Genomic DNA, 13297 nt, shown 5'->3' with positions numbered 1-13297 from the left:
TTTTACTTACATCTGTCCCCTCCCACCCCCCCTGACGACACTACACTGTTATTTTTTTCTTGTAGTCACCCTTCTGCTTTTGTGTCATACATATAACACATTTACACACAGCCACCCCTCCCCCCAACCCACACAATCAGATCTCACCATATGAGAGAGAACATGAAATGCTCGTCTTTCTGAACCTGGCTTATTTTGCTTAATATGATCTCCAGTTTCATTTGTGTGTCCTGTGACACAATTTCCCTTTTTATTTATGGCTGGATACAATTCCTGTATATATGCACCACATTTCTTTTCCGTTTATCTGTGTTGATGCATGTCTAGGCTGGAACTATGACTTGGGTGCTATGATTATTACAATCATTAACATGGTTGTGCAGGTATCTCTGTGGAATGATGACTTAGATTCCTTGAGAAATGTCCACAGAGTGTTATAGAAGCTTTAAAAAATTATGCTGTGTTGCTGTATGTGTGTGTGTGTCCGTCCGTGTGTGCATGTCTGTGTGCCATGTCATGTGTGGAGGTCAGAGGACAGCTTGCAGGAATTGTCTCCTTCCATCCTGTGGACGGGGTGGATCAATCTCAGGTTGCAGGATTTGCAGCAAGTGCCTTTATCTGCGGAGGCCTCTTGCTGAAACCATAGTTTTCTGAGGAGCCCCCATCCTGATTTTCAGTGTAGCCTCACAGGTTTACACTCTCACCAGCAGCGAATCAGGAACCCTCTTTAGTCACAACTTCATTAGCATCTGTGGCCACTTGTTCTTGGTGATAACCATTCAGATTGGGATGAGATGGAATCTTCATGTAGTTTTAATTCGACACCTGAGGGTATTGGACACATTTGCGAGTGTTTCTTGGTATTTATACTTCCGGGAACTGTCTGTTTAGCTCACTCTCCCATTTGTTGATTGCTTGGTCTGTTTTATGTTTTAGTTTTTAATTTCCGAGTTCTTCACGGGTTCTAGGCGACTGTCCCCTGTCAGTTTGATAACTGGCGAAGAGTCTCGCCCATTCTGTTTCCTTTGTTGATTCTCATATATTTCGAAGAACATTAACCTGGGTGCATAGCCTGGTCTCTCCAGACCCTCACACATTCCTTTCTGGAGACTGAGGTGCTGAATTAGCTGTGGTTTACATCCCAGCTACCTCAGAAATCTTTTATCTACTTCCCATCTATAAATACTGTGCTGCGTCCCAGTTTTATATTATAGCTATAAAATTAGCCTCAGGCTGTGTTGCTGTACTCAACAGCCACTGGGTACTTGAACTTGGGCTGTACCGTGCGTGCCAAGTGTGTACCAGACTCAAGCGACAGAGAGGGGAAAATGCCAGGCATGGTGATACATGAGGTTGAGAAGGCTGAGGCTCTGTGAGTTTTGGCTTGCCTAGCAGGACATTGCGAGACCCTGTCTAGGGAAGTAAATTTAAAAAGAAAGAAAGAAGTTAGACTCATACTGTCTAAATGTGGAAGTGATGGTATTCTTGAAGTACTGGAATAAAATGTATTACTAAGTTCGTTTGGCCCGTCCTTTTTGCTTTACTGAAATGGGGGCTACAGGGTTTTGAAGCTGCACAGACTTCCAAGTTGTGTGTTTCTTTCAGGCAGCTCTGTCCTGAAGACACTGCATCTATAGATGCTTGTTACTTGAAACTTAATTGTGTGTATGTCCCAGTGATGAAGGCTGCATAGCTGACCTCCACCTTTTTACAAATATGGTCAGGCAAGTTTTCTAAGTAGATCATTGACATTATTGGAGACTTGTATAGACTAATGTATAAACTGAATTAACTTCACAATAAGAGTGGAGTTTCAGGGATTTTCTTGTGTGAAATTTAATTGCATGTGTTTAAGGGAGTCAGAATTGAACAACTGCGAAGTTCAATTCCATTTTACCCAGAGTCACTAAAGGTGACTGTTCTGAGTTAGTAAGATAGTGACTGCACACCCTGTCATCCACCCATCCATCCACCCATCCATCTATCCATCCATCCATCCATCCATCCATCCATCCATCCATCCATCCATCCACCCATCCATGCATCCACCCACCCACACACCCACCCACCCACCCATCCATCCATCCACCCACCCATCCATGCATCCACCCACCCACCCATCCATCCACCCACCCACCATCCATCCACCCACCCATCCATGCATCCACCCACCCACCCACCCACCCACCCATCCATCCACCCACCCACCCATCCATCCACCCACCCACCCATCCATCCACCCACCCACCCACCCATCCATCCATCCACCTACCCATCCATGCATCCACCCACCCACCCACCTACCCATCCATCCATCCACCCACCCACCCATCCATCCACCCATGTATGTATGTATGTAATCTATCATCTATCCATCCATGTGTGTATCTATCCATCCTTGTATGTATGTATATGTATATGTATTCATGTATTTATGTATGTATGATGTATTTATGTATGTTTGTATATATTTTCCTATCTACCTACCTACCTACCTATCTATCTATCTATCTATCTATCTATCTATCTATCTATCTATCTATCTATCTATCTATCTATCACAGGGCCACATGAAGCCCAGGATGATCTTGAACTTCTGTTCCTTCTACCTCCACTACTCTAAAGTGCTAAGATGACCACTGAACTCTGTTTATACGGTGTTGTGGCTTGGTGTGTACTGCAAATACATTGCACACTAACCTTCATTTCCACACTGACATCCAGCACTCTAAATATGATTCCAGTGCTCTGGACACATTTCTTTCTGCTGTTTTTGTATCTGTTTCCTTATAATATTGTTAGGCGATGATAATGATGATGATAAAAAATAATTAAAAAGGGCTGAGGTGATGGCTCAGTGATTAAGAGCACTGACTGCTCTTCCAGAGGTCCTGAGTTCAAATCCCAGTAACCACATGGTGGCTCAAAACCAACTATAATGAGATCTGATGTCCTCTTCTGGTGTGTTTGAAGACAACTACAGTGTGCTTATATATAATAAATAAATCTTAAAAAAAAAAAAAAACTAGTAATAATAAAAACCCAATCCAATTATTGTTCTCTTTAGTGACTGGGCCTGTCAATCAAACATTAACACTAAGGGTTTGGGATTCCAAGGTCTGAGTCTGAATTGCCCACTCTGCCAGCACTAGAGTTTGCTGAGGTTGAAACATGAGCTTCCTGCTTCTGTGCTTCATGTTTTCATCCTTGGTACAACTGGAAACCCTCTCCTTTACTTGAAGTACAAGCTTTGGAAGTTCTTGGACTGCTCATGGCTCTGCAAGTCACCCTTGCAGAGCTCCAAAGCAAGAAGGCGTCTCTGACACAGCCTGCAATATTTTCTGTTCACACTAACAAAAATGGAAAGCTAGGCCCTCCTGGCTCCTTGGCTTGGTTAAGTCTTGCTTCTATTGTCTGGTTTTCTAACTTAAGCTCTTCTCAGCAGAACAGTACTTGAATTTTTCCAGTATGTGGTAAATGCTGTTCTCTTGAATGATCTCCTCACAGCCAGTGATCATATCATCCTCACCTGCTTGAGAAGTGAAGCTTTTTCTCTGCTCTTTGAAAGGAGGTGGGAATAGCCCCAGGTGGCACCCTAGTATTTACAAGGTCTCTGTATAGGTGACATCAGGACCCTCAGCCTTTACAAGGGTCACCACCCTGTGCAGGTCTAGGACACTAGGACTTTGGCTTTGGAAGTATTACAGCTTTTGCGAAGGCCTGGGAAGCTAGGACTTCTGGCTACTGCCAATAGTTGGCATGGCAACTTCCTGGTGGACTTAGGTATTAGGAGCGCTCAGCTGTTGATAGTGGCCAGCGTTACAGCTCCTGGGCACAGGGTCTTGACCCTCAAAACTTGATCGTTTTCTGGGACTGTCCCGGTAGCAAGACCCTGTAGTTTCTGTCCACCAGTACTTTACAGATGTTTATCCTTTCTGGCCTCAGCTGTCTTGTCTTCTGCTCCTGATGTAGCCACTTTTCATGAGCAGTCAGGTACCAGCCTCTCCACTGTGCAGCTTGGTCTGCTCACCTGCTGCCAACGCTACCCAAGTAGGCCAAAAAACCCCACCTAACATGCAAATGAAGGCTTGTGTTTGCACCAATCACAGCCTTGCCTCTAGTTTCTGTCACAGTCCCCTCTGCTGGGATCTGGGGGGAAGGCGGAGAGTGCTCCCTCTCAGCTCTGGGTGGAAATGGCTGTAGGTTCGTCATCCAGGCCCGTTTTAGCAAAGTGTGTGAGATAAGTTGAAATGGGTCCGGCTGAGCCTGAGCCTTCAGGAGATGAACAATCAGCTGTGATTGTTGTGCAGTTGTTTTCTTCTTAGGCATTGCAGAGTTCAGAATGGCTTTTGCCGGCAAAAGGGCAGTTGGCTGACTATTTGATGGAGTCATTTTGTTTGCGGTCCCTAGGGCAGGAAGGGAGATTGCAACAGCTAACAACCGGGGTGTCAGACTGACTCATTTGTCTGCAGTAAGAACTTAGTGAATCATCACGAATTCTTAAAACGATTTTGATAGACTTTGACTGTAGTCAGCTCCTTGCCAAAACTCAGGGGGAAGGGGAGCACCCTTCTCTGCTACTGTTTGTCACAGTTGTTAGGAAAAAAGATGAAGAGAGTTGGGGGATATGTACCATGAAGGTTCAGTGAGGTATGGGGGCAAGGGAGATACCGCTGGGGGACCATATTGGGAATCCCTTCCCCGTAAGAGACCAGCCACACGATGGTATAGTACAGAATAAAGTTTTTTTAGGGCATGGGAAGGGGAGTTAAGAGGGAAGTAGAGGAAGAGAGGAGCAGAGCAGCAGAGGCGGGTCATGGGCACGTGAAGAGAGAGATGGGGGAAGGGAATGGGGAGAAGAGAAGCAAGAGGGGGAGAGCAAGAGCGGGAGAGCTAAGAGAAGGAACACGAGAGAGATGAGGGGCAAGTTGTTAAAAGATGACGTCATTGGGGGCACTAATGTTGTTAAAAGATGACGTCCTGGGTTTCGGCATCAATGTTAGGAGAAGGATGAAGAGAGTGGGGGAGATATGGCCCATGGAGGTGCGGCGAGGCCTGAAGGTGAGGAGGATGCCTCTGGGGCTCCATGTTGGGAATCTCTTCCCCTGAGGGACCAGCCACATGATGGTATAGTACGGAATAGAGTTTATTCAGGTCATGGGGGAGTTAAGAGGGTAGTAGTGGCAGAGAGAGAGAAGAAAAAAATAGAGAAGTAGAGACCGGCCATGAGCACGTGGGGAGTGGGGAAGGGACAGGGAAGAGGAAGGATAGGGTGGGGGAGACAAGGGAGCAACAGGGGCGGAGCATACCTGGCTATTGCCAGGTAACTGAGGGGTGGGGTATACCTGGCTGTTGCTAGGTAACTGAGGAGTGGGGTTTATGAAATTCTAACATTAAGCATCCCCTTTTATAGTGCCAGGTAACTGGGGTGGACCATACCTGGCTGTTTCCAGGTAACTGTGGGGTAGGATTAACAGAATCCCAACCACAGTGACAGGAAGCAGTCTAACAGGCATTTCCTGTGTGTGCTCACTTAAATGTTATGCCAATCCCTGTTAGGTTGTCTGTTGCTGCAAAATCCTAGCTATTTCCGTCTGGCCTGTGGCGGCTCCTGTATCTGAACACTTGGCTGATGATGTTGTTCGGAAAGGTTAGGAACCCTTAGGAGGTGAAGCCTTGCTGAAAGTTTATAGCCCTCATGTCTCTGCTGATTGACCCCTCTGCTTCCTGCTTGCTCTGAAGATGTGGTCTCTCAGCTTCCCACTCTGATTGCTTGCTGCAGTGTCTCTCCCCCTGTGATTGACTCTCTGGAACGGTAACAAACTTGTAAGTTGCTTTTGGTCACGGCATTTTACCGTGGCAACAGAAAAGGAACGCACACAGGGCCTGGTTGTGGAAGCTGTGGTAGATTCTTCACAGACCCCGACACAGTTGGTCATCCCAAGTCTCCCAAAAGTCATATGTCTTTCTTTGAACAGTTTCAGTCTAGGAAGGTCACTGGGCTTGCTCAGCCTCCCCATTTTAGGAGTTTTCACAAACTTAATACACACCCATTGCTTTTGTTTTTCCATTCTGTTTAACTTAGGATATTTATGCTTGTGGATACCCAGTTCCTCAGAGTAGGAATATTGTCAAAGCATTCAGTGTCCTGGCTGTGGAATTTATAGTTACCTCATGGCTTTCACCATTAGCCTCGTGTGTAGGGATCAGATCCCTTGGGTGAGGTCAGTCTTCCTGGCAGGTTTCCAGAGAGTTCTGCTTGTAAGGAGCGAGTGCCCAGGCTTTCAGGGGGCTCTGGTTTCTCTTTCTCGGATCTTCTTTCACATTTTATCAGAGTGGCTCTCACTTCAGTAACTCCAGCAGGGACGCTGTGTGCCAGGCTTGTCTCACCTGGCCTGAAGTGACCTGCTCAGCTCCTACCCGCCCCTTACAATCCATAGACTTCCTCAGTGAGGTGAGTCCCACCTGACTCACAGGTCTGTAGACATCCCAGGAAAGGACCTGGCCAGGAGCTCTAGAAAGGATTTGTCCTAACCCTGCAGATGGACAGTCAGCTCCTGTAGACCTGAGCCTGTGGCCCCACTGCCCCAGAGCAGGTCAACCCATCAGAAGCTTTGCTTGTGGGCAAAAGCTGTATTGATTCAAACAAGTGTGTCTGAACCACACTGGCTGTGCTGACAGCCGTGTGAGGGCTAGGTATGCTTGAGTGTCTTCAAGTTACCCATGCCTGGACTCTCTTATCACAAGGCATGATGAAACTAATTGTTCTCCCTGGGACTCTCTGTCCCAAGCCTGGCTGTAAGAAGAGCACACAGACAAACTCGACCTAAAAGAGAGGGAACAAATTCAGGGTGATGCCTTCTGTTACCTCTGCGCATCATTTCCAGAATAGAGCAGGGTGCACACTAGGGGTTCCCACAATTTCAGTAAGCTGCACTTGTGTGTGTGTGTGTGTGTGTGTGTGTGTGTGTGTGTGTGTGTCTGTGTGTGTCTGTGTGTGTCTGTGTGTCTGTCTGTGTGTGTGCACGCGTGCGCACGTGCCAGAGGAGGATGTCATATGCCCTGTGCCTTGGTCCCTTGAGACAGGATCACTCATGGCTGAATCTGGGACTCACTGTTTTTCCAGTAGGCTAGCTGCCCAGAAAGCCCCCATAGACAACCCTCCCCCATCCCCCCCACCTGTAACTCTGGGGTTACAGGCGGCTGCAGCCTTTTATGTGAGTGCTGAGAATATGAGCTCAGGCCCTCATGCTGTGCCTGCTCAGTGGCCTCACCCACATATGACTGTGCCTGCTCAGTGGCATCTTACTCTGCCTTCTCAGCTCAGTGCTTGCTAGTTCCGAGGCCGTGCAGCCGATGGCTGACCTTTGGTTCTGCTCCCTCTTTCCCCCAGCGGATTGCACTCCATCATGAATCTTGGCACTATGAACAAATCTGACTCCCCCCTTCTATTGGAATAAGGAACTTCAGCAGAGCTCCTGGCAGGTGTCCTCTCTCTTCATGGAGACACATGAACCGTGCTCCCCTTTCTCACTTTTCCCCTGAGAGCACCCTGCCGGCTTCAGAGCAGATTATACCTTCTGGCCTGGTTAACTTTGTCCCAGTAGCTGATAGACTGCCGCGATCAAATAATAGGAAAGGCTCAAGGGATTAACACAGTGAAGTCAGAATAGTCAAACAGCCCAGATCCCTAAGGCTGGAATGCTATCCTGAGGCAGGAAGCCCCAGTCTGTCCTTGTGAGTGGTCGCGGCCACTGTCCACTGAATGACTGCAGGATGACAGTGATCCACAGATGCACTTTCTCAGTTTCTGTTTTCTTTGCATTTTTTATTTTATTTTGATTTGAGATCAACTTTTATGGTTTTAAAACTTTTATTTACTTACATTCCAAATGTTGCCCCCATTCCGCCCCACCCTTCGAGTTCTTCATCCCATCCCTCCTTCCCCCTCCTTCCCTTTGCCTCCGAGAGGGTGCTCACTCCCCATCCCCCTTCTCTGGGGCATCAAGTGTCTACAGGATTAGAGCAGATACACTCTTTTGTTTTTTACAGAACTCTTTTTTTTTTTTTTTGCCCATAAAACTAGAACTTGGTGGTCAGTGTGACTCTAATGTTGTGCTTACCGTATCTGGAGATGTGTGGAGTGTTTTGCTTGTTTATTTGCTTCCCTGGAAGCCCAGTTTGGATTGTGTTCAGTGACATTTCGCAACAACCTGTTTTGTCCCTTCTCTTCTGGCTTTAAAGAAAACAAACAGAAGAGCAGATAGAGCCCCAGGCCTGCTTCTGTTGTTAGGTCTTAGGGGTGATGCTGTGCCAAGTGGGTGAAGGTCCCACCACTGCTTCCAGCTGCGTGAGAGACCTGCTGTTTGTACACCCAGTCTCTGAGCATTTACAAGTTCTCTTGGGTTGACATGTCTTAATATCCCTGTGGGTCGTAATCTCTGAACTGTCAGGACCTTATCTGAACCAATATTGTTTACTAAGGAGTGAGTACCCAAGGTAATGGAGTCTAGCCTGGGGCAAAAGAGCAGTGTGGGCTGGAGAGGCGTGGCAGTGTACACCTGTGGTCCTGGGGCTTTTGGGGTGGGGGCAGGTGGATTGTGAGTGCAGGGTTATCCTGGGCTACAACAAGAGCAAGAGAAAATAGCAGTGTGTCCATCAGCTCCTGCCTGGCTAGTGTGTAGAAAGGCCACCCAGGACCCACACTTCTCCCTGCCACCAGCCACTTAAACTTCACGGTCTGCTGCTGCTCTGACGGCTTAAGAGTTGGTCTGGTTGGACCAGGTGTCACAAGCCTGGAGACAGCAGGATCATAAATTCAAGGCCAACCCGATCAACGTAGGAAAACCCTGTATCACAGCAGAAATAAAAAAAGGGCTGGGTGATAGCTCACGGGGAATGAACAAGGGCCTAACTTCAGTCCACGATTACTATCAACCAACTAACTCCCCCCCTCAAAACCAAAACCAGATTGGTCTGTAGGACAGCTGGCCGGCATCCAGCACATTTCTGTCTCTCTTCTTTTCATCATGGCCGGTTCCAGATGCCACCAGGAATATCTAGCACTACTCACTGAGCAGCCAGCCAGCAGAGGACAGCAGCAGACACAGCGTTATGGTGAGAGCCGTGTTAGCTGAGACTCGTGGATTTACCCTTGGCCAGGGCAGCCCTTTGACCTGTAGCCCAAAGGAGGCAGTGACCTCCTCTCGGGGCCAGACACAGTCTAGCACCTCTTTCTAATGCATCAGAGCCCCGGAAGGATCTGCACTGGTCCTGGCATAGCTCACGCCCATCTTTCTGTTCAGCTCCATCCACGGAGGGGCTTGACCACATCATAGCCATTCTGGATGGCCTCAAATGTGTTTCTGCATTCAGTCCTAAAAACCCTAAGTTTTTGAGGGTTTTGTGGATGACAACACCCTCAAAGGAACTGCCACATGCTACATCCTGATGCCTGTGACTGCTTATCAGATTTCCCTAACCTTTCTCCAGGACTTCTTACTAACCCTAGACTTGTTCTTCTCGATGGATCTGGAAATGTTCTTAAGTTTCCATGGCAGACAAGGGGCAGACAATCAGGAGACCAGGCCTGTGTGGGCTACATGAGATGCTGTCTCCAGAAACCGTCAACAAACAGCAGTTCTGGGGAGAGTGCTTTGACCGCCCTCCAGTGTCTTTGACTCCACTCTGGAGGTCTAGGGTGTTCTGATGTTCTGCAGAGTGATGCTATACTTAGGATGCTGATGCTGAGTTATTTGCATGCCTCCTCACCTACACCGGGCCACTCTGTTTTGCATGTTACTCCTGACCTTGGCCTTCTCGGGGTTCCCTGGGTGACAGGATGCTGTTTATCCACTTGTGAAGCTGTGTCTCCCTGTGTCATGGCAACCTGAACTGCTTGCTCATAAGGAAACCCTTGCTTTCGAGGTCATTCTCCTATAACAGTTCAAATAGTTTTTCTTTCTTTCTTCTTCTTTTTTTCTTTACAATAAGAATTTTAAAACCAGTGAGCTTTTCATCTTGCTGACGTGTACCCTGACTGCTTTTTGTTGTAGCTTCTCAGTGGGGAGTCAGAGGGTGGTTCCCAGTGTGGACTTTGTCAAGAAGGTGTTCCAAGGGAATGGGTACCCCCGGGGCCGACGTTAATGAATTCCCACGCAGGCCACCCACACATTCCTTTCAGGTATGCTTTAGAATCCAAGGTAAAAACAGGATTTTCTCCTGAATCTGTAGCCCCTGTACAGGCTTAGAGCACGTTCCTGGGGAGTGGCTGGAGACCCTGTGCTGGGCACCATCAGGTCGAGTCACAGTGTATCTTTTCTACGCTTAGTATGGCATCTTTTTTTCCATTTCCACTTTCCCTTTTTCTTTCCCTCCCACACTTCCTCCTTCTACCTTTCCCATTCCTCCACCCCTACCTCTCCCTACATGACAAGGAAGCTCTTACTGCCCAGGCACACCCACAGCCCACATGAACCTATTTTGCCCTTTATTCCCATGAGCAGCGTTGTCTGCATGTGACTATATTTGAGCATGAGACCTATGTGGGCCATTCATTTACAGGCGAACGACCTAGGACGTACCACAGCGCACTTGTTTCACAGGCAGGTCTACCGTACATGCCTGGAGTTGAACTCTGCTTATGCAGCCTGTGGTTTTAAATTCGCACAGCACATTCCTCGCTCACAATGTCTTTCGTCCCCTTTCTGATTCTAGAATGCTTGTGTAGGCACAGTGAAGAATACTGGGATCGGAACCCCCTTAGGAGACATGGGATTCATTTGTTTCTTATGCACCACACACATATGACCAGAAGATGTTTTACATCACATTGTTAATAATTTTCAGCACGAAACCAAGTTTTGTTGTGGGGTGTTTGTCACAAGAAGTGCTCGAAGATTTTGGAATTGAAACATTCTGAAGTCCCAGTTAGGGACACCCAACCTGTAAAAGTGCTTTATCAGAAATTATTACAGATGTAGTTTTTGTTGCGGAGCTCCTCGGAGCATAAATTTTGAGTTTAATTAACTGAGGCATTGAGTTTTGAGACTGGGGGGAGAGGGGAAGGGGAAGCAGGAGAGAGAAGGAGGGGAGAGAAAGAAACACTGTTATGACCTTAACTAACAGGAGTTATCTACAAAGCCTTTAGAGATTGTTCCTGGAAAGAGCTGTCCCCCAGAAGGGTGTCAGTCTGATGCAGGACATAGACATTATCACAGCCACTGGGCTTGGTGAATGGGCTTCAGAAGCGGGACCGATGTGACATTCATGCAGCTTTACCCACGTGTGATAGACAAGCAATGAGTGCCGTTTTTCCCATTGGTAGAAGGGATGGCAGTCGTAGGGCGTTGTGGCTGTCCCTAAGGAGAGCTATGTCACAGGCCTTGCAGATTATAGGCACAACAATGATCAGGGTTCTGGCCAAATGCCATATTTTAATAAGTTGGATAGAGTAGTTTAATGGCAGCTACTTCTTATAAGCAAAGGTTTTAATAAGATTTGTGGTTTTAAGACATACTGCTTTGTGTCTCTGTGTATATAAGTGTGTATATCCGTGTGTGTGTGTGTGTGTGTGTGTACACACACAGCATGCATATGAGTGTGTGCATATGTTTGTATATATGGGCCAGAGGTCAATATCAGGAATTATCTCCAGTAGCTCTTCCACTTTATTATCTGAGGCAGGGTCTCTCCGTGAACCTGGGACTCACTGACTGGCTAAGATGGCTGGCCAGCAGGCTCTGGGGATTCTCCTGTTTTCAGCCTTTGGTGCCAGGATTGGTGGCCACCTTGCTCAACTTTTAACACAGGGGTTGGGGATATGAAACCATCTCATACTTGCATGAAAGCACTGGGGACCAACCTAGAACCCTGCACAGCCAGGGGCTTTATTGGTGAGTCACATCAAGAGCCCTTCATCTCTGGAACTCTTTAGAGTACAGATATATCTCAGGACTATGTGTCTGCCCACCCGAGAAAGAGTTCACGTCCATTACTTGAATTAACTGATATCAGTTAATTGACTGTTTTATTGATCGGAATTAATTAATCACTTAATCAATTGTCGTTCATTTTCAATGGGCTGTAGAACATTGAATTTGAAGGGAAATGTACCTATTCATTAGCAGCAGGCACTGGGCTGTTACTCCCCAGGAAATGCAGCTCTAGGTTCTTCTGAGCCTGTCTCTGCAAGCGTGCCACATCAGCCTTTTAAGTGCATTTCCATTTATAGGCACCTTATTTAATGCATAGTGTTGCTTTGCTGACATGGAACACACAGTAACAGCTCCATTCCCTGAGTGATGCTTAATGGGTATGCCTATTTTCTCTGTGAGGCACATTAATCTTCTCTGCTTAATAAAGGGCACAGGAGACCATCTAAAATAGTGAAACGCCACAGAAAGCTAAAAATAAAAACAACAACAACAATGATGCCCTAACCAGACCCAAACCTGGTGCAGAGTAGAGGACAGAGGGGCCGTTGAGAGCTCAGCTAAAGAGGGAGCAATAACTTTGAGGGGCCTCAGCTAGGATGTGCTTTCTTGCAGCTCAACATTTTGTCCATGCATGTGTGTGTGTGAGCATCACAGAGTGCTGCAAGGTGGCTGGAGAGATGGCTCAGCAGCTAGGGACACTTTTTTGCCATTGTAGGAGATGCAGATTTGGTTCCTAGCATTCACATGGTGACTCACAACTGTCTGCAATGGCTAGTTCCAGGGATTCGGTGCCTTTTTCTGGTCTCCATGGGTACCTCATGCGTGAGGTCCACATGGCTGGCAAACACTCATTGCACATGAAGTAAAATAGGTAACCTTTTGTTAAACAGTGCCACAAGTATCAACAAGGAAGTTCCGAGCAACAGCAGGAGACCTCACAGTATGGACTCCACACCACTGTCTGTGAAAGTTCAGTGTGTCGGGTCCAGACTGTTCCCAAGCACAGGAGCCACACCACCTCATTCATGTCCAAGCTTTTGCTGGGCTAGCAGCAATCTCCAGTGCTCTCTCAATTCTTAGTTTGATCTCTGAGTAGGATATATTGTTGTGCTGGGACCCTCGGAATTAGAAGTATTTTTATTAAAACCTTTGTTGTTGGTAGTTGGGCTGCTCAGGAAGAATTATCTTCAAAGTCCAAATTTGGGGTAGAAAGCAGGTGCCGGGAAAGCCACGGCCAAGAGCCGGTTGCCAAGGAAGTAAAGGGTCCTAGCAGCCATTAGCCAGTAACCCAGTGTGCATTAAGGCCCTGCCACAGTTGCCTGTGGTGAGCTGGGATGTGCTGTCAAAATGAGAATGACCCA

The 13297-nt window shown here is 47.2% G+C and overlaps 1 protein-coding gene across 2 annotated transcripts in view; it reads left to right on the top strand.

Annotated features, from left to right (window-relative positions):
* Positions 1-13297, top strand: part of DAPK1 (death associated protein kinase 1) — a 146571-nt gene that overhangs the window by 67520 nt on the left and 65754 nt on the right. The gene's annotated exons all lie outside the window — the stretch shown is intronic.

The sequence above is a fragment of the Micromys minutus genome (genome assembly GCF_963924665.1).
Source record: "Micromys minutus genome assembly, chromosome: 1".
Lineage (NCBI taxonomy): Eukaryota > Metazoa > Chordata > Mammalia > Rodentia > Muridae > Micromys > Micromys minutus.
Note: the sequence above shows the minus strand (reverse complement) of the source record. Positions and strands in the feature narration are given on the sequence as shown.